The sequence below is a fragment of the Lactuca virosa genome, chromosome 2, assembly GCF_052849685.1.
Source record: "Lactuca virosa cultivar CGN04683 chromosome 2, Lactuca_virosa_CGN04683_v6, whole genome shotgun sequence".
Lineage (NCBI taxonomy): Eukaryota > Viridiplantae > Streptophyta > Magnoliopsida > Asterales > Asteraceae > Lactuca > Lactuca virosa.
Genome location: NC_136427.1, coordinates 33,806,633 through 33,829,148, shown reverse-complemented (window position 1 = coordinate 33,829,148; position 22,516 = coordinate 33,806,633).

The window sequence follows — 22,516 nt, the reverse complement described above, 5'->3', positions numbered from 1 at the left end:
TTAACTACACGAGCTCCATCAACAAGTTATAAAGAGAATATGTAACATTTATGGATAACATAAGATTCAGTTTAAATATATTGTGATTTAACCATGCAAAATCGCATGGTCCCCGACTCCAGTTATGCTTTGCATTCGCGAGTTCCATATTATTATCAACTATACTATAGATTGATGTTTCGGTTAACCACATGAGCTCCATCAACAAAATATAAAGACAATGCACAATTTTCATGGATAATATGAACTTTACATTCTATTAGTAACATGGGATTTTGTTTGACACTTGTATTGAGAATACGTTAGATTAACCATTATCACTATCAAACCCTTTCGGTAACTCCACTCTCAAAATGCAATAGGGCGGTGAGGGTGGTAAGAGTGAAACATATTAATAACCGACCTCACTAGAAATCATAGAGACCTCCTTAAAACCCTACATCATAATGAGTGAGCCTAGTCATAGTAAGACTAATAATGTTAATATTTAAAACATACGAGGACGCATGTTGTAACCTTCTTATACATATAGTAGATACATTTCTAATATGTATAAGGGGTAAATTTAAAACTCTTTAAATTTATTTATGTATTATCAATTCTAAATAATTGCGAGGACGCAATTTAATAATTAATACTTCATGAGGGTTAATATTCAAATTTATAAATCTCTATTATAAACAATGTTCAATATATAAATTCACTATTTAAATAATAAATAAATATTCAAATTCAAATAATCATATATAAATAATATTTATCATTTATCCATATTAAAAACATTATAATTTTGTTATTTATACATATTTAATAGATCTTAAATTTTGAAAAATAAAAGGAAACGGGAAACCTTAATTTGGAATTCTCACGTCGTGAGCAGTAGCCTCCCATGTCGTTAGCTGCGATTAAAAGGTCTCTCAATTACTAATTTTCCAAATTTTCTTCTTTCATTCAATATCAAACAAGCATTTACAGAAGATATAGATTGAGGGAGCTAGTAATTATGAACTAATGGCTCGGATACCACTATTGGGTTTTTTATGCATCAAATAAACTTAGACTAGGCTGTGGAAAAATGAAACTATGATATACCTAAGTGTACATTCGCTCTAAGATCTATGGCTTCATACTAATTACAGATACCCTAATAAAACATTAACGTATAAGGAAGAAAAAAAAATACCTCTTATGTAGCCATTGGTCTCCATGCTTAAGATCTTGTCGACCATGAAGTTGCTTCGATAAGAGGACCCAAACTAGAATCCCTTTAATGGTATCATGCCCAATTACACCAAAGAGTGGAAGAAAAATAACTAGGAGAAGGGTCAATTTCACAAACCCTAAGTGGGTTATAAATAATCCCTTTGGGGAGAGGAAGAAGGAAATCCCTAAGGCCTCATTTATAGTGCATATAAGAATAAAATCCCTAAGGCCTCATTTATAGTCTTAGACGCCTTCCTAGGTTTTGTACTCCTTCCCATGTGGGACAAGGATCCTAGAACGAAAGTTACTCCTTTTCCCATGTGACATGGAGTGATTTTCATGCAACCCTAATTCCAAAGGGGTTATGGAATATTCCTGATCAACCAACTATTGATTAATTCAATATTCAACCCTTTATTTAGTTAATCTGTTAATTAATTCCCAAGCTATATTTTTAATTAGCTTCTAATTAATTATTAACCATAATAATTAATAAACCAATTTCTCCTTTAATTATTCTACTCAATTTGGGTCTTGAGGGCAACCCAAAAGGACCTTGTTATTATTAAAAATATTACCAATAAGTAATAGCCTTGGACAATCGTCCAACAGAAGGTACAATCAGCAAATTTAACTTTTCTATTTTCAGCGTAGAAGCTGATCTCAAATAATGACTCCACCTTCTCGATCGAACAAGTTTGTTCATTGGAGACCTTGGAGTTGTGCCAGCCATTAAGGAGCCGATGGAGACTTTTTGTGATAATGAAGGAGCGGTTACCTTGACTAAGGAACCAAGAGATCATGGAAGATCTAGACATATCGACATAAAATATCATTTTATCATAAATCGAGTAGAAGAAGGACACATCTTCGTTAAGAGGATATCATCAGAAGAAAATCCCGTCGATCCCCTCACAAAGGGTCTAAGTAGGATCAAGCACCTTCAACATGCTAGGAGCATTGGTCTGAAAGATGATATTAATTTTAGTGAGTAGATAGATATTTAGAAACTTGTATCAAATAAATGTAATTGACATTTGATGATTGATTAAATGGAGATTTATTTATGAGTATTGTTTACTATCTTTTGTCAACTGTTTATCTTTATGTTTCAACTTTGCATGTTTTACTTCCAGAATAATTGGCTTATTGAAAACATCCACAGTCAATCATACTTTGGAAGTAAGTAGTGAATTAAGACTCATGAATTTGATTGTAGACCGTCTAACTGCTTAGACATAGCAATGGTTTGTTGCAACATTCATGAGTACTTCTGAAATGGAGATTTGAGTATTGGATTAACCCACGCACAGAAAATTACTTCATCGAATTTATCACGAGTATTTCTGAGACGATAATATCGTATAATCTTTCAACTAATATATATGAGTTGTTTTTTACGAGTTGGTTGTGCATTGATAATGCGTAAAGGCATCAGTAACTTGATGTTATAAAACTTATTGTTGTGTACGATTTGATGAGTAAATAGTACAAGCACATAAGTCAAAGTTTATATGTTCCTTTTTCCCTATGTGTCGGACCCCTCGATTATTTGGTGTTCACTTATGTGTCGATTATTTGGTGTTCACTTATGTGTCGGGCCCGGTCAGGACTGAATTGATGTCTTCAATTAAGTTCATTGTCATTACAAATCAGAAATCAGGAAACAAACTGTTGGACAATGAGAATGATTCTGTCCCATGTCATTTTTCCACATGATATCTTGTATAACAGAGGATTATATGATTTCTTATCTTAGGACAAGTAACCGACTAGGTCAGAATTCAGAAGCGGCTTTTGAGAGCTATAATGTGCTGGTCAATTTTGAAGTTGTACTTGCAATTATAGTTATTAGACTTATCCAAGTGGGAGACTATTGGATTACGTGTCTAAGCCCATAAATATAATTGGTATATACTTGAATTAATAGAAGCACAATCCTTTTGGGTTGCCTTCACTATTGCAACATGACAGGATGACTTTTGGAGAGAAGTTGAATTTATTATTTGGAATGATAAATTGATATGAATGATTTATAGATATGTTTTGAAAATAATATATTAATTATAAATCATTTTATTTAATTAGTATTTAATCAGAAATTAACTTGGAATTAATTTTGGGATTAAAGGAATAAATTAAAAGTGCAGGGGCTGTTTTGGCCTTAATGAGGAAATTAGGGTTTCCACCTGCAAACCCTAGCTTTGGGACTAAGCATCCTCAAGTATAAAAGGAGCCTAACCCTTTGGATTTTTGGCCACTTGCCTTTAACCCTAGCATAGCCGAAAATCTAGTGATATCTCCTCCTTTCTCCTCTCATCCTCTTGCAAAGAGTTTTTGTAAGCCATTAGAGGTGTCATATTTGAGGCACTTGCTCTCGAGAGGTCAAGATCTACAAGGATTAATTGTTATTACTACATAACAATTGAGGTATGTATCTAAACCCTAGTATTAGGTTAATTTTGATTATTATAGGTGCATATTAATATTTCTCTTTTGTATTCAAGTTTGCATGTTCAACTAGTGAAAACCTAGATCCAAAATTATAGGGTTACAAGAACATATAGGATTGGTAGTTATGCTCAAAACCTATCATCCACAACTCTTTAGGCGATAAACACCTCGATTGTTGTTGGTTCGGTTATGTCCTGGGTTGTTTCTGGTGATTTTCCTTATGATATTTTGTATAGAAGGAGAGTGTTAGTTGTTTATGTCTTTGATTAGTTCTATAACTATGTTTATTAACGACTAATAGTCTAAGAATAAAAAATTCAAAAGATTATTCTTAAGAGATAGTGGGAATGTTATAATCTTGTACATACTGCTTTCCCCTGTTCTCGTAATTTGAAGAATCTTAGGGTCGTCGAAAAATGTAACCAAAGTCCATTTCCTGCGATCAGATTTACCTCGGTCTGCTTAAACCTCATTCTTTCTCTTACATCCTGTAACACTATCGAAATGTGATGATTACATTATGTATCAATAGTCTAAGAATAAAAACTTATGAAGTTAGATAATGGATGTACCTGAAGTAGAGTCATACAAATTGTCTTTAGCATAGTCAAGATCCTTCAGGTATGTTGGGTAGCATCGCTTCCAATGTCCCTTCAATTGGTAGTAGAAACAAATGGACTCATTGGGGTCAACATAGGGAAGGGTCTGAGAACAAGCCTTTCTCTTTACCATGCGATCAAACAATTTGACCTTGGTCGATCCCTTTCGAGTGGGAAGAGAAATTTTTTCTAGATCACCAATGTTACCATTGTCAATGCCTGTGGAATTCTTGGGATTAGACCCTATAAGCATTTCTGCTTCATTTGTGTTCTTAAGCAATTCTGCTTTAGCAACCATCTACATATGTATCAGATCAACTAGGGTCATACCGAGATTCTTTATATGAAAGTACTTAACGAACTAACCTTATAACTTAGGAAGCGAAAAAGAACGAAATCATTGGCTTGCTCCTTTGGGAATACGATACTCATCCTTTCCAACTTGTCAATGTACAACTTCATATTTCAGAATGTGTGCACACTGAAAATTTCCATTTTCATGTTTACAAGCCAAAAGTGATTGAGTAGTTTCATATCATTCAACCTGAGGAAAACGTGACTTTAGGAGAGTCGTATGAGGAGGAGGTGGAAGAGTTGAAGAGAGATTATGTCCAGTTCCACCATTTGCTAAGGAATGGAAGACATTTTCACATTGTCTTTAAAGTGGAAGACCATTTGCAGAAGATTGAGGAAAAACATATCCAAAAGAACGGAGAAGACCATTTCTATCTTCATAAGTCATTTAAAAGTTGGAAAAGAGAGAATTAAAGTTAGTTGATTCTAATCCTTAATTATTAATAAATAATTAAATTAAGGCTAGGTTCCAAATTTCCATTTAGTAATATGAAGAGAGATGTTGTAGTCGTATCACGAAACTATTTTTGGTAGGTAGAATCATCTCACCAGTTTCAATCACATGAAACTCCTAGATCTTAGAGATTCATTGAAACTTATCAATATAATGTTTAATCAAAATTATGCTATTACCAATTGTAACTGGGATGCCGATGATCACAATTAAGATATGAATAACCATGCAAACTCACTCAAACACCCCAAATCGATTTAAAATCTTCCATTGATGTGTCAGTTGACCTCACATTCTTTATCAACAATTATAAACACGAGTTGCTTCATCATTTCCTCTTTATAGCCTCAAATTAGTGTGTCAGTTATCCACACATGCTCCATTAACGACTCATAAAGAACTGATGTATGTTTTCATGGATTAGCATACAGTTTCACATTTTTCCTAAAGAACTACAGTGGGATTTTAACGAAGGTCCTAACACTTTAGGTTGTTATACTATTAATAATCTTATGTCCTATCGAACCCATTCAGCTGACGACCCTCCACTACAAAAAGGAGTTGTGGGTGAAAGGGACACCCATTTAACAATGATTTTATAGGTCGTTTCCTTATATGCCCTTATAGCATGCCTTTGTGAATGAGACCTACTATTGATTCGACTGACTTTTCTTATACACATAGTAATTAATCCTAATATATATATATATATATATATATATATATATATATATATATATATATATATATATATATATATATATATATATATATAGGGCTGAGTTATTGTGAGAACTAAAAAGTGTGTGAACTTGCGAACTCATAATTTTTCAACAACAAAAGCACTAATCTTCTCTAAATGATGCATCTAAGCCATATCTAGGCTCATCAAAAAGATTTGACAATTTTTTCTAATTATTTTCGAGATTTGCATGTATGCACAATCAACAGTTGTACGGACTGCCGATGAGCACATTCAGCAGTCATATGGACTCCGGATGTGCACAATCAGCAGCCATATGGACTGCTGATGAGCTATCTTCAGTTCATATGACTGATGATTGTGCTCACCAGCAGTCCACATGACTGCTGATTGTGCTCCTCAACAGTTCGTACAACTTTTGATTGTGTTCATCAACAGTCGTACACAAAAACAAAAAAAAAAATCATCAAATCTTTTCTTTTGAGCCTAGATATGGCTTAAAACGCACCATTTGGAGAAGATTGATGTTTTTTGTTTTGAAAAATTATGAGTTGATTATGAGTTCGCAAGTTTTCACAAATCTTTTGGTTTTCAAAAGAACTTGGCTCTCTCTCTCTCTCTCTCTCTCTCTCTATATATATATATATATATATATATATATATATATATATATATATATATATATATATATATATGGCTTAGGTTATTGTATTGTAACTATTTATTACGTGGATGTAGGATTGATTTTGGACAAATCATTTTACTTATTTTAAGAAAGTGAATAATACATATTATTGAATTAAAGATAACTGAAAAATACTATCTAATTTAATGGCAAGGGTATTATGGTCAATTAAAGGATCATAGATTTCATTAATTTAAAAAATCTGATTTTATGAATGATAATTCTTTTGACATTCTAATAGAATATTTTTATGAGTATATTCAAAAATAACAATATTCTTGAACCATAAAATAATAAATGTTGTTACACAATATATATTTTGATTGACAGAACTTTTTGAAGAATAAAAATTTAATATAACAGAACACTCTCTAATAACAAAAAAACACTATATAGATTATTCTACTTGAATATTCTATCATAATATACTATTACATATATCTTATGTAGAATAAAAATTTGTGAGAATGATTTAATATGACAAATAATAAAACAAATTGTATTAATTTTGAAAGAATATACTGATATAGAAAATAACAATGTTACATTATTGCATAATAGTTCATATTAGAAGCTTTACCATGTTCATATTCTTTAAGAATGCTTGTTTACAAAACCTTAGTTACAGCTCTACCAGAATCATTACAAAAAAACACTCTAAATAACACAAAAACATCCAACTAAGAAAGGGTTTTTTTATTTAGAAAACAATTCTTATATACATAATATTATTCTTTTAGAATATACAAACAAGAATCAATAAATTGAAAAAAAGAATCAATAATAGAATATACTTACATTGGTCTTCCTCGTTCTAAAAGAATATGCTAAAAGTTTGATTATGAAAGAATATTGTCCATACTTGCTTTGCATGTGCTCCTTCAGAATGTTTGTTTCATACCTCTTATCATGTTGATTTTGTACACCAAACATATTACCCTCAAATGATAAAAATATCAAAGTAACAGGGTGAAGTTTATAAAAATGCATACCAATTTTGCTATAAAATATAAACTACTAAGCCCTTAAAAATCAACTTAATCTTTCTTCCCAAATGTTGGGAGCATCTCACTTAATATGAACAACTCAAAATATCATAAAATCTATGAAACAAACAACTAATTACAACCATACATGTAACTAGGTGATGCATGATGATGATTGATAAGGGCCAGGTGACGTTTAGCCTTCTCCAGCAATAAAAAATAAACAGTGGTTATGTTTTGATTGTAATTTGAAAAATCAATTAAAAAGTAATATGAAGAGCCAATTACTCATGAAGAAAAAAAATCTAATGAATTTGGAAATTCAAAGAACCCTATAAAGTAGAAACTGATTACCTGACAAGAAATCAGGAAATATTATAGTTGCGCCGCCTTAGTCTTTCTTCGCCATTGTCATCTCCGACCTTCTCTCATGAGCAGCACAGATAGAAACCAAATCTTTCTTGTCATTCTCTCCCTAGGCTTGATTTTTCTTCTTTTCAAGTAACATAAGAAACCTACCAGATGTAGAGATGATCGTTCTTTGAATCGATTGTTGGAATCGACGGAGTGGATGGACAAAAAAAATGCTCTAGAATAGAAGAACGGAAGGATAAGAAGATGGTGGTGGTCGTTGGAGATGAAGATGACGGTGGTGGTCAATAACCGGTGATTGGATGACCGACATGAAGGGGTCTTCAACCGGTGTCTACAATCGGTGAGGAAGATGGATCCTACATCAGTCGAAGGCACCTTTCTTGATGAGGATTTCACGAGTGAGATCTTAGGTCGATGTTCTTTCAATGGTGGAATGTGGGTTTTCAAAATGATGTCGGTCGTATATAAAAAGGGGAGAAATTAGGTTAAAAATCAACTACCATAATAATAGGGGAGTATTTGGGGAAGTTATTTATAAAATTACCTAATTACCCGTATTTATTTATTTAATTATTTATTTTTGTTTTAAATTTTAATTGGTCCAGAATCAATCGTACATCCACACAATACTTAGTTAGGATTTATATATATATATATATATATATATATATATATATATATATATATATAAGCGTGTATTTTAAAACGTTTTAAAATGCAAGGTTTAATATTAATTATTTAAATTAATGGATTATTTAAGTAATCATTGGAACATTTAGAATTAATTATTTAATCAGTTAATTAATTACTCATTTAATCCAATAATGAATTTAATATTTATCTTTTAATTAATCATTTAATTAAAATAATTATCCTATTTATAAGGATAATATGAATTATTATATCTATAAGGATATTATTTAATGTGCTTTCAATGTTAACCACACCAAGTAGATTTGATACCACTTAAGGGTTTATTAGTTTTACAACAATATGCACAATACGGAAAAACACTTAACAATTAAGAATGGCACATGCAACCTAAAAGGATCTATATCTTACACTTTGACGGAACCATATATTGAATAACAAAAACTAACATGAACCCTAAAAATTTCGAAACTAAGAAATAAAGGTTAAGGTTTTACATACCTTTGATTTGTTTTAGAAAACAATTCACCTCAATCCTTCCTTTGAAAAGCTTAGAAAGCTAGCACCAAAATGATGATGCCTATAATGGTTCTCACACAAACCCTAGGACTAGAGGATAAGAGAGGAGAGAGAGGAGTAGAGCAAGATATTTCATTCATATGCTCCTTGGAAAGAGTAATAACGAAATTAAGTGAACCAAAGGTCCTATTTATAGTTTGGGTAAGTTAGGTACAAAGAAATATTTAAATGATTAAGTAATAGATTTAATCTCAGTTCAAATCCTTTCTTTTTCTACTACCAGGAGGCTTTTGGAAACCGTACAAGGTCTCTTATAACTGTCCACCCTTAGATGGTTGTAGTTGTACCTCTTTTGCTCAACTAATAAACAATTACAATTCGCGCTTGCACCTTTAATTAATTTTAATTAATCCCGAATTAATTCCAGATTAATTCGGATTAATAATTAATCAATCCTAATTGATTTCACATTAATTTATTAATCATGTATATTAACAAATCAATTATTTAACAATTGATCTCATATTAATTTATTAATCACATAATAAATTAAGAAATAAACTATCAATTTTCCAATTAATATATTAATCATATAATACATTAGCAAATCGTTTCCTAAAAAAATTCAATTAGTTCATTATCATATAATAATCTAAGAAGTTATCATCTCTCTACAAATATCAGTCTAGCCAAGTTCTAGTTATGAGGGGAATCCAAAAAGGACTTTGCTTGTAATTACAAGTTTATACCATTTAGTTATGAGCTTAGACACCTTAATCCAATAAGTAGCGTGACTTAAAAAGAATAAAGATTCAGATAATTATACAAAAGAAAAGGATTAGAATACATCAACAATATTATAAAATTTAAATATATATACAACATTGCTTTATATACGTTCTGGGGGTATTTGATAAATATGGCTTTTTTGCAACCTTGTTGGAGATCAACCATACAAACAAGCAGTTATAATCTACAACAAACTTAGCCTTTTTCCCTATGTCGTCAAAATAAAGGATAGTGGAATATTGCAGCTATTTGCACATTCATCAAACAAGTTCAAAATTTGTTCACGTTGATGTGTTCTCCTTCGTTTCGCTAGATTGATACATGCAACTAAAAAATTTAGTAAGTTGGAAATGTAATCAACATGAAGAATTGCATTTAATTTGAACAAGTTATTTACATGACTCACAGTATGGTGCGATAGTCGGTTGGAACAACTTACATCCATGACTCAGAAGATGTTCTCTCTATAACTTAATACTTACATCCATGACTCAGAAGATGTCATCGCTATAATTCTATCTATGTCAACGAAAAAGTTGTCGTATATTTCATCGCTATTGATAGAACTGAATATCCAAATTAGCATTTTGATGTCTTTTATATGTTTTATAATTCTAGTTTTAAAAACATATCATATCATGGATATTACATGCATATACTAAACCATGGTACCAATTTTCAGAAGAAAATCACTTTTAAAGGTTCTACATAAAAAGCTAGTTTTTATATAATTTTAACGCGGTCCAATTTCAAAAATCGGTATTAAGTTTGAGTGCATTTGAACATTTTATATCTTTAATATCACTTCCTTTTATTACTTATATATTTGGAGTTTGTATAAGTTACAAAAAGCACCATTTTAAAACTTATATTTGAGTATTTCAAAATTTGACTTTATTAACGTTTTTATAAAACCGTATTTTATTTTAATACAATAACTTGTTACATCTTATTACAATTAGTTAGAGTTGATGGAGATCTATTCATCAAATAGCAAGCAATGTTAATTGCTTTTGCCTAGAATTTCTCTAATAAATCAACAAGTAGTCTCATACACTTAGCACGATCCATCAGTATTTTGCTTATCTGTTCTATCACTCCTCTTTGCAGTGGTGTTTGTCGTGAAGTGTGATGCCTCACCATACCTTCTGCTTTGTAGAAGTTATCATACGAAGCCTTGCAGAAGACTAAGTTTTTGTTTTGAGTGACCTGACTTGGTTCCCAATTTGTTTCTCAACCATAGTCATACACTCCTTGAACCACTCGAACACATCATATTTATTTTTTGTCTTCAAAAAGTACACCCAAAACTTCCTTGAGTAATCGTCGATAAAAGACATAAAGTATTGAATCCACCATGTGACCTCACCGGAGAGGGACCCCATAAATCACAGCCAACATACTCGATGATCTCCCTGCTTGAGTGTTGAACCGAACTGAACTTCACCATACTTTACATATCTTGAGCACAAACTTCACCAGTTTTAACCTATCAAATTACATCTCCACCAAACAACCCTTGTTTATTCATTATCATTTGCCCCATTATATGATGCCATAACTTTGTTTTATATCATACTAAACCAAGGATTGGGATACAGTCACTGTTCCTCTTGTTGGATTAATGTCTAAGTCCATAACTATAATTGGTAAGACTTGACCCGACCCGGCATGGTCCATTTGGGTTGCATGGCATCATGCATTTGGATAGACTATAATGAGAGAAATAACACTAAAGGTTGGTTAATATATGATAATTTCTAATATATTAATAAGGTTATTTAATTAGTATTGATCAAGAATTAATTTGGAATTAATTAAGTGATCAAAAGGAGACTAATTAAATATATGGGTTGATTGTGTAAATCATTCATTCTTATATATGTGGGCTTGTGATCCAAGATTCCTTATGTTGGACTAAGTCCATGGGGTGACCCATGGATACTCCATGGAGGTTAAAATCCATGGAGCATAAGGAATGGGTAAGGTTATGAGTTACATGGTGTAACCCTAATAGCCACCATATAAAAGAATCCCATGGCTCAAGAAATCGTGGACTAATGTGTGAGTGTGAGGGCTAGACGATTTTAAGGAGTGTTCAAGTTTCTCTCAAGTTATTCCAAGTGTATTTGGTGTTGTGTGAACCATTTGAGGTGTCACACTTGGGGCACTAGGCACTCAGGCTTCATGAAGACATTCTACATCAAAGAGGTATGTATTCTATCTTGTTATATTTATTATTTTGTATGCTAGATTAGGATAATACCTTGGATGTTCATAATTGTATGTATAATAGAGAAAACATAGATCCAAGGTATTTAGGGTTGCATGTACACTTAGGAGTGTTAGAATGCTCATAAGCCAACACCTCTCACCGTTCAACCTTCTAGGAAATAAATCCCATTATTCATCTTTCCCTTCATAACTACAAGAGAACCCTTGGAGATTCTTGCCCAATCACAATTTCTAGAATACTTTAGCCTATCGCTTGCTAAAGTGCCAAAGGTGATCATTTTCATTTCAAGATACAAGACAAACCAGCAATCCAGATCCCTAACTATATCATCCTGCATCTTTGTCTACACAATTACACTACCCTTGATAATACTCATCCAATTATCACTCATCTTGATTGTGCCATGTTAGGGTTTTCTATGCATCAAATAGACTTTAACCTAGGTAGCGGAAATAAAAACTATGGTATACGAATTTACATGCAACCTATGGATCAATGGTTTCATAGTAATTATAGGTACTCTAGAAAAAAATAAATACACAAAAAGAATCAAATACCTATCTTGCAACCAAAGACCTTTATGCTTGAGCTCTTCTACATGCCACCTTGTTTAGATTTAAAGGCCCAAAACCGTAATCCCTCTCCTGGTTCACACCCAATGAACTCAACAGAGTAAAATCAAAATAACTAGGAGGGGTCAAACTAAAGGAGAGTTTGTCCACAGGGAGGGAGAGAGCAGAAGTAAGAATGAATCCATAAGTCCCAATTTGTACCCTTGGATATCTTCCAAGGTTTTATCATCAAGACCGTGTGGGATGGTGTCACAACTAGAAATTCCAAGTCCACAAACCAAGCCAAAGGAGTCCCGTACATTGAATAGTTATAGCTATATTGCTATTATTATGATATGTGTAATGCAATTTGTGGGAACTATACTATCCTAAACTCTCATGAGAAATACAGTCAAATGTGATCTTGGATTTTTACGTCAACATAATTAGCATACAAACAATAAAACCAACATGTTAGAGTTCCTATACATTAAAACCATGAACACTTCCCTAGGAAGCTTCCATGGCCGTGAACAACTTAAGGAATCAAGATTTAGACCATAAACCCTTCTTCTTGGACATGTTTGGCCATAAACAACTCCTAAGGAGTCACTTTGGCCGTAAACTACCTTAAACCCTCAAAGGTTGACCGTGAACACCATTTAAGGAACAAGAATGACCATGAACACCATCCTAGGTAACATTTAGGTAACCTTTATACCATAAACCCTTCACCATGGACATGTTTGGCCGTAACTAACTCCCAAGGAGTCACTTTGGTCGTAAACTACCTTAAACCCTAAAAGGTTGGCCGTGATCACCATTTAAGGAACAAGAATGACCATGAACACCATCCTAGGTAACCTTTAGGCCGTAAACTACTTAGTGGATCACCATTTAGACCGTAAACCACCTTTGGTGGACCTCCATTTGACCGCAAACCGTAGTTTAAGGCCCATTTAGGCCGTAAACCCCTTCCAGTTCAAATGTGTTTACGGTGATTATTAGTTGTAATTGGCTAATTCCTAATGCAAATCCCAGTAATTCATGAATTAATCTATAGTAATAGACATTACCCACCAGTAATCCAAGTAAACTTCCCATCCAATTCTCATTCCCATAAGAAGGAGCGTAAACCCCATTTTCCAATTTCACAAACTCATTTGCATTCACTGTGAACCTCCGTGAGCTCTTCCAAGAACTCAAGATTTAGCTCCAGAAACCATTTCCTTCACAATTCCTTCCCAATTTCTTGTAATAAATTTGTGCCTAGCTTGATGCTTCACACGTTAATTGTTAAATTCTTACTACTAACACATAAATTTATGTGTTAATATCATTAGGCTAGCAAAATCCAGAAGAGGTTCATCCAACACTTCAAGTGTTCTAGGCTCCAATATTCACCTCACCTCTTCAACCACACTTTCTCCTACCCAAGGTGAGCTTCATACCCCTAGTTTTGAGCTTTCATTATATTGGGGGAGCATACAAGTCAAAAAAAAGTCATGTGAAATCTTGGTATAATTGCTTGTCTATACATGTATGTTATGTTGTATGTGTTTGAAGTTATAAAACTCCATATGATTAGTCCAAAAACTCGAGATTTTGGTGAAGTCTCAAGAGTTTGGACTATATTTTATAGATTGTATTGTTAGAAAAATAAACTACCATTTGTATGAAATGTGATTCATAAAATCTAATGTCTAGAACCACAAGAATTTGCTTCAAGAAATGGTTTAAACAAACTTGTTGGACATAAAATTGTGGAAGATGTAAAAAATATGAAAAGTTATATTATTTTGGGCCATTTTCGGCCATATATATATATATGTATATATATATATATATATATATATATATATATATATATGTATATATATATATATATATATATATATATATATATATAGGTTTAGGTGTTTAAAGTAAGTATTGTGTTATTGTATGCATAAATGTGGGCCAATCAAAATTAAATAAAAAATTAAATAATTAAATAAATAAATAAGGGTAATTTAGTCATTTGTTTACTAACTTCCAAAAATAATCCATATAATCATGGTATCTCTCCAGTTTAAATCTCTTTCCCCTCTTTCTCTAAAAACCGATTCTGAAAACCCTAAATTGAACAAATCAACACCCCCACCCTTGTCCCTGCAGCCGCCATTACCCCTTTATTCCAGTTTGCATCAAGTTCGGATTCTGACTCGGAGTCGGACGACGAAGCTCAAGATGCTCTCGAATTACAAACCCTAGAAACGGAGCTCTCGATAAGGAGCAGCGAAGCAGCGGCGCAGGTGAGGTTTTCGGAGGTGTTTGCTTGACCGGAAAATGTGTGGGATGCGATGAGGGGCTGCTCCGGTAATCTCCTTACTCCCCTTTCTTTCTGATTTAACAACCAACAACGAAGGAAAATGGAAGCAGGCAGAAAACGATCTAAGGGGAGTTTTTTGTTTGTTTGATTCTATTAATAGGGAAAGACAGAAGGAAAAGGGAGAGGATGTTGGTCTCTTGATGTTCTTGGCAGAAATCAAAGAAGAAGAAGAAGAGAAAGGAGCTGCTGATCTCTTCTGTTTGCACTAGAAAATATCCACTTCGGTGGTGTGTTCTTGACTGAAAACGAAGAAGAGAAGGAATGCAGGGGTGATTTTTCTTTTGTATTAAATATTGATTGTGAATCGATGCAGAAAAGAATAGAGAATGGAAGAGTGTTTATGTAGATGATTCAATGGATGATATTGGTGAGATTCCAATTCTATTGGAATCGAATCACGAATCCCAATTCTGTTTGAATGGAAAGACGAATTCCAATTCTGTTGGAATCGCAGAAGTTGGTGTTTGAAGAACAGACCACAAAATTGAAACGGATCACATTATTCTTTTAGAATGTATTAGTCGTTAGATTTTGATGTTTTCTTTCTCGTTTTGATTGTTTTTTAGTTTTATTTCTTAACAATAAATGTAATTCTTCACAATTGTTACCCGTATTCTATAAGAAATAATGTATTTTTGTTTTTATTCTTCAATTGATTGTTCAAGGATTTGTTATTCTATAAGAAGTTTTTAAATTCATGATCAAGAAACAGGTTCAAGAATATTTTTATTATTTATAGTTCAAGAATATTTTTATTTTTGAATATACTCATAAATATATTCTGTCAGAATGTCCGAATTAAAAAAATTATAATACGTAAAATCGGATTTTTAAAATTAATAGAATCTATGATCCCTTAAAATATGCAATTTTCCTTTATTAAATCTATATTAATTGACTAAATTACCCTTGTAATTAATTAAGATGATATTTTCAATTATATTTAATTCAATAATATATATTAATCACTTTGTTAAAATAAGTAAATTTGATTGGCCAACACTTATGCATACAATAACACAATAATTACTTTGAATAGAAAAACCTAGGCCTATATATATATATATATATATATATATATATATATATATATATATATATATATATATATATATGAGGACATTTTGGAAATGTTGACTAAATTTGAGATTTCGATTTCAAATTGGGCCAAAAATGGAAATAACTAATAAATAGAGGTCATTTTGGACACTTTCTTAAATACGAGCCTAAAATGAATATTTTATAAGAAATGGGTCATTTTCAACAATTCTCGTATTTTTTGATCACTCATGACACTTTTTGACAAATGTGGGTCTTAATTGATAACTTATAAAAAGAAGAGCCATTTTTGCAAACATCGATAATATTGAGTAATTTTTTATAAATATGATTCAAAGTGAATTATTTTCAATAAACGAAAACGAAATGTCTAGTCAACGAGTACAACTATTGTTATTTATTAAATAAATAATAGATTTCAACTATTTGCGTAAATATCGGTTAGTATTCTAGTCAGACGCATCTTCACTATACCTATATACTAGTGTACGTTTAAGTCCTGAAAGAGTTATAACCAGAGTCACCTGGAGGGAGAGCGGGAATTTTTGTATAGATCTATACGGGGTTGACACCCCGCACCTTCACTGTTCGCTACAGCTAGACATGGTAGTCTAGGGTGATAAATGTCTTAAACAAAACCGACGCCTGAAGAACGTCTAGACAGTCACTCCATCATATTAGTATGGTTATAACGACTCACTTAGAATATAACAGTATTATTTAGAAATTTACGCAAGTTATACCTTTTGTTATAATCAACTATCGTATGGACGCCTCAAACAAAATGTTACCACACAAGTCTTAAGGTTTTAAGGCTACTACTTTGTACATCAGAAAATATAGGATTTTATGGAGAAAGGATTTTATACAAATTTCTAAAGATAATAATCTAAGGCACAAATGCAACTATACTCGATTGGGAACAAGACTTACAACTATTTTGACAAGAAAAATATTGGGTTTTCTAGGTTTTCTAAACTATCACAAATTGTTATACAAAAATGCTTATGAACTCACCAACATATTTTATGTTGACGCTTTTCAAACGACTTGTATTCTTAGGGAATCATTAAGCAGGTTTGTGGAACGCGGATTCAGGATTATATTGCTGTAGTTTGGAATTTACTTACTAATGTCTCTTTTGTGTAATTTGAGAACAAATACATGATGTAAAACAACGTAAGTTTGTTATCTTAATGTATGATGTTTGGGTTTGATATGTTTCATTTATATTCAATTGTTATGATACTGCACATTGACGTCACCCGCCTCCTGACGTTTCCGCCATTGTGGTTCGGGGGTGTGACAGATTGGTATCAGAGCATTGTTTATACTTAACTAGTATATCAAACCATACAAGATATACAACTATAAATACAATGGGACTAAAACACTCTGGCTAAAAGTATACTTTAAAGTATAAGTATTATATAAAAGTATAAATACTAGCTTGAACCGTATCATAACAAGAACAAAACAAAAGTACTTAAGTGTTGAACACTACAGTCAAGCCTGGATAGTTATGTATTCATATATGGGATAAATATAGCCCGATCAACTATATTTATTTGTGATATGACCAACATGTGTTTGGGAGTGGCAGTGGTGTAGCAACAAGTCCAAAAACTTACCAACTAATTATCCAACACTTTTAAGAACCAAACATAATCAATTAAAATAATATACGAGTATTTTATCACTTCGTAAAAATTTTCTACACTCTTCTTACGCCCCTACTCTCGTACAGACGACATGACAGGATTTCATTTGCCAGGCGATCCCTATTTCCCTAATCAGGGGAATGGAGGGTGAATCGAAGAATACCCAGAGGAAGAACCTATGGAAGAACTTGAGGAAGATGATATCAATGAGGAAGAAGAAGAGGATGACGTGTCGGATGCCGAGTCCGAAGTCATCGACCCTCCTTACGTCAATAGGGTACCTCCACATCCACTGGGCCCCAATGATCCTATACCTCCATGGGCTTATGACATCGAGAGATGGAGAAGGCATCAACAACAACCACCTCCTTATGGGATGGTGCAAATATTTTACGATATTCGTCAGGGAGGACCCGCTGACCGCGCTCTTCCGGTCGTGGTCCGACGGATCAAAGATATTAGCGATCAGGCTCAAGTGACCGCCGATCAGATGGTACAAATGAGAGTTGCCTCTTAACAAGCGATTGCTCGCATCCAGGACCTCGAACGGAGCTATGTCCCAATGGAACGCCTGATTGAAGACCTTACCGCTACACGAGCAGAGGTAAGAGAGTATCAGGTGTGAGACGCTGCTCTTGAGGAGAGAGTGTGTATCGCTGAGCGCCGATTAGCTGAACTTCAGGGTGCGTCCTCATCATCAGTCGCACCATCGGATGCTCTGCACCACATGTAGGATCAGCGCTACTTGCTACCATTATCCACAAAACTCTCTTTTGCTTATGAAAGTCGGATTATCTCTAAAAACTAAGTAACCGCACTCCTCGTAGAATCTATAAGCTAGCAGATTTCCTTTCCTCTATGTACCGAACGCCTTTCGAAGGAAAATTTTCATGTGTGTGCTAAGAAATTATCGTTAATGGAACAGTTTTGTGTTTTATTTGTAAGGTATCTGCTATGTTTTTCTATTATTGGTTCATGTTGCGTAAGCAAACCACCATGACCTCTAAACAATCACTGATATCTGAAATCATTATATACTCATCGTCCTTCTGTTCCATGACAGAAAGATGCCTAGAAGACCGATCCGAAAAAACAACAATACAGCACCACCACCTCCGCTTCCGCCAGATATGAACTCTACCGCATTTGAAGCGGCGTTCTCAGTTGCGGTAAGAGCGGCTCTAGCCCACATCCAAACTGGAAATAATGGTGGTGGGAATGGCCAAGGGACAGGAAGCTCCCACCAAGGGATTAATCAAGGGCTTATAAAGGTATGTACCTACAAGTAATTTTCTAATGCAAGGCCCCGCACTTTCAACGGGAGTGGAGGAGTCATAGCCTTGAAACGAAGGATAGAAAAGTATGAGTCGGTTTTCGAAATATGTGAATGCTTGAAAGGGAGTAAAGTGAAATTTGCAGCCTGCACGTTCATCGACCATGCATTGTCATGGTGGAATGGCCACGTTGAGGCTATGACACTCCATGTGGCAAACGCCATGTCATGGGAAGAACTCAAGGAGATGCTAATGGCCGAGTACTATCCCCGTGGGGAAGTACAGAAACTCAAACAAGAACTGTGGAACCTTACAGTACAAAACTCGGACATTGATGCTTACATCTCGAGATTTAGTGAATTAGCGCTTTTGTGTCCTGGTATGATTACGTCCGAGGAAAAGAAGATTGAACGATTCATTTAGGGATTAATGCCTCCCATCCAAGGAAATGTGATTGCCTCGAAACCCGAGACCTTTGACAGTGCAAAACGACTAGCTAAGAAGCTTTATGATCATAGCGACAAGAAAGGTACCAAGGCAACCGATGGAGAAGGCAAACAACAAGGAAATAACAAGAAGAACTGGGAGAACAAGCAAAAAGGGCGACAGGATTCAGGGTCGTCCAAGAAACCACAGATAGTAGCAGTCCACTCTGCTACCGCTCCCACCACACCAACTCCACCCGTCCTAGCCTCAACCACAACAGTGCCTGCCAAGTCATACGCGGGCTCCAATCCTAAATGTGACAAGTGTAATTACCACAACATCGGGGGCATGCAGGGACTTCCAATGCACATATTTCAATCGAAAAGGGCACACTGTCCGATATTGCAGGATGCCCCCACAACAAAACAAGCAACCCAATGATAACAACGTCGGAGCCAGCCGTGCATGTTACGGATGCGGAGAAACCAGCCATTTTAAACGCAACTGCCCCAAGAACAACAATCAAAACGCAGGAAGGGTCCTAGCCATGGGACAAGGAGAGGCGTTGCAAGATCCAACTGTAGTGACTGGTACGTTTCCCCTCAACAACTCTTATGCATGCATTTTATTTGATAATGGGGCTCAGCGGGGCTTCGTAAGTCACGAATTCAAACACCTAATCAATCAAAATCCCCAAAAATTGAACGAAACTTTTACGGTCGAAATGGCCAACAGTAAAACAGAATCAACCAACGATATTTACATAGGGTGCACATTGACATTAAATAATCACTCCTTTCCAATCAACTTGATGCCTATTAATATTAGGAGCTTTGATGTGATTATTGGCATGGACTGATTAAGCCCCCACCATGCTGAAATTATGTGTCATGAGAAGGCCGTTTCCTTTCATTTACCCAACATTGAAACCCTAATAGTTTATGGCTATAAACTAGGCACAAACCCTCGACTCATTTCTTGCATCCGAGCACAAAAGTGCTAGCATAAAAAGGATCACGCCTTTCTCGCTCATGTTGTGGGTAAAACAAAGGAGGAGAAAAACATTAATGATATTCTAGAAGTACGTGATTTTCCCGACGTGTTTCCCGAGGATTTGCCAGGAATACCCCCCGAGCGTCAGGTCGAGTTCCGAATCGATCTTGTACTAGGAGCCACTCCAATCACCAAATCACCTTACAGGTTAGCTCCTGCCGAAATGCAAGAGTTATCTAGCCAACTAAGCGAACTTCTCGACAATGGATTCATCAGGTCGAGCTTTTCACATTGGGGAGCTTCGGTCCTGTTTGTCAAAATGAAAGACGAATCTTTCAGAATGTGCATCGATTATCGGGAGTTAAATAAGCTTACTATCAAAAATCGATACCCACTCCCTCGAATCGATGATCTGTTCGAACAGCTCCAAGGAGCCAGCTACTTCTCCAAGATAGATCTGAGGACCGGATACCACCAACTACGAGTCCGAGAGGAGGATATTCCAAAGACTGCTTTCCAAACCCGCTATGGACATTTCAAATTCGTAGTCATGCCTTTTAGTCTCACAAATGCACCCGCAACCTTTATGGACCTGATGAAACGAGTCTGTTGACCGTTCCTCGACAACTTCGTGATAGTTTTCATCGATGACATACTCGTTTACTCTAAGAGTAAGGAAGAACACAGCCAACATTTACAGCAGATTTTGGGAAATCTGATAACGGAGAACTGATACGTAAAATTCTCCAAGTGAAAGTTCTGGATTCGTAGAGTGGAATTCTTGGGACATGTAGTCAGTGAAGAGGGAATACATGTGGACCCTACCGAGAACAAAGCTATTGAGGGCTGGGCAAATCAAAGAACACCAACAGAAATCCGACAATTTTTGGGCCTTGCTGGTTATTACCGAAGGTTCATCCAGAATTTTTCCAAAATCGCCAAGAGTCTCACCACTCTCACACAGAAAGATGTACCTTTCCACTGGAATGATAAACAAGAAGCTTCCTTACAAACCCTAAAACAAGCCCTGTGCAGTGCTCCATTGCTGTCCTTGCCAGAAGGAACATAAGATTTTGTAGTGTACTGCGATGCTTCTAATAAAGGGTTAGGTTGTATGATTATGCAGCACGGAAAGGTGATAGCTTATGCATCCAGGCAACTAAAGACCGATGATGTAAACTATACCACCCACGATATTGAGCTGGGAGATGTGGTCTTCGCCTGAAAGATTTGAGGCACTACCTATATTGTACGAAGTGCACCATCTTCACAGACCACAAGAGCCTCCAGCACATTCTGAACCAAAAAGAAATGAACATGAGACAGTGGAGATGGTTCGAGTTGCTAAATGACTATAAATGCGAGATAAAGTACTATCCAGGCAAGGCTAATGTGGTAGCCGATGCCTTAACCCGAAAGGAGTACTCGAGTTGCTGATTAAAGACACTGACAATTACCATCCATTCCCACCTGTCCTCACAAATCAAGGAGGATCAGCAGGAAGCCTTGAAACCAGAAAATGTCGCAAATGAGGCATTGCGTGGAATGGAAAAGAATCTGACGGTTAAAGAAGATGGAGCCTATTATCTTATGGACCGGATATGGACACCGAGGTTCGGTGGATTCCGAGACGTGATAATAAATGAGGCTCACAAAACGAGGTATTCTATCCATCCGGGTTCCGATAAGATGTACCTGGATATCAAACAACATTATTGGTGGCCGCAAATGAAAGCGGAGATCGCCACTTACGTGGGCAAGTGTCTCACTTGTGCCAAAGTTAGAGTGGAATATCAGAATCCCTCGGGTCTACTACAACAACCCGAAATACCTAAGTAGAAATGGGAGATAATAACAATGGATTTTATAACCAAATTACCCAAGGCGGCAGACGGTCTGGATGCTATCTAGGTGGTCATTGACCGATTAACAAAATCCACTCATTTCCTGCCAATAAAGGAGACGTACAATATGGAAAGACTGACTCGAATATACCTGAAAGAGGTAGTGAGACTCCATGGGGTGCCCATATCTATTATCTCTGATCAAGATAGCAGATACACCTCTCGTTTTTGGCAGTCGCTCCAAAAAGCTTTGGGAACTCAACTAGATATGAGCACTACCTACCACCCTCAGACTGATGGCCAAAGCGAGCGAACCATTCAGACTCTAG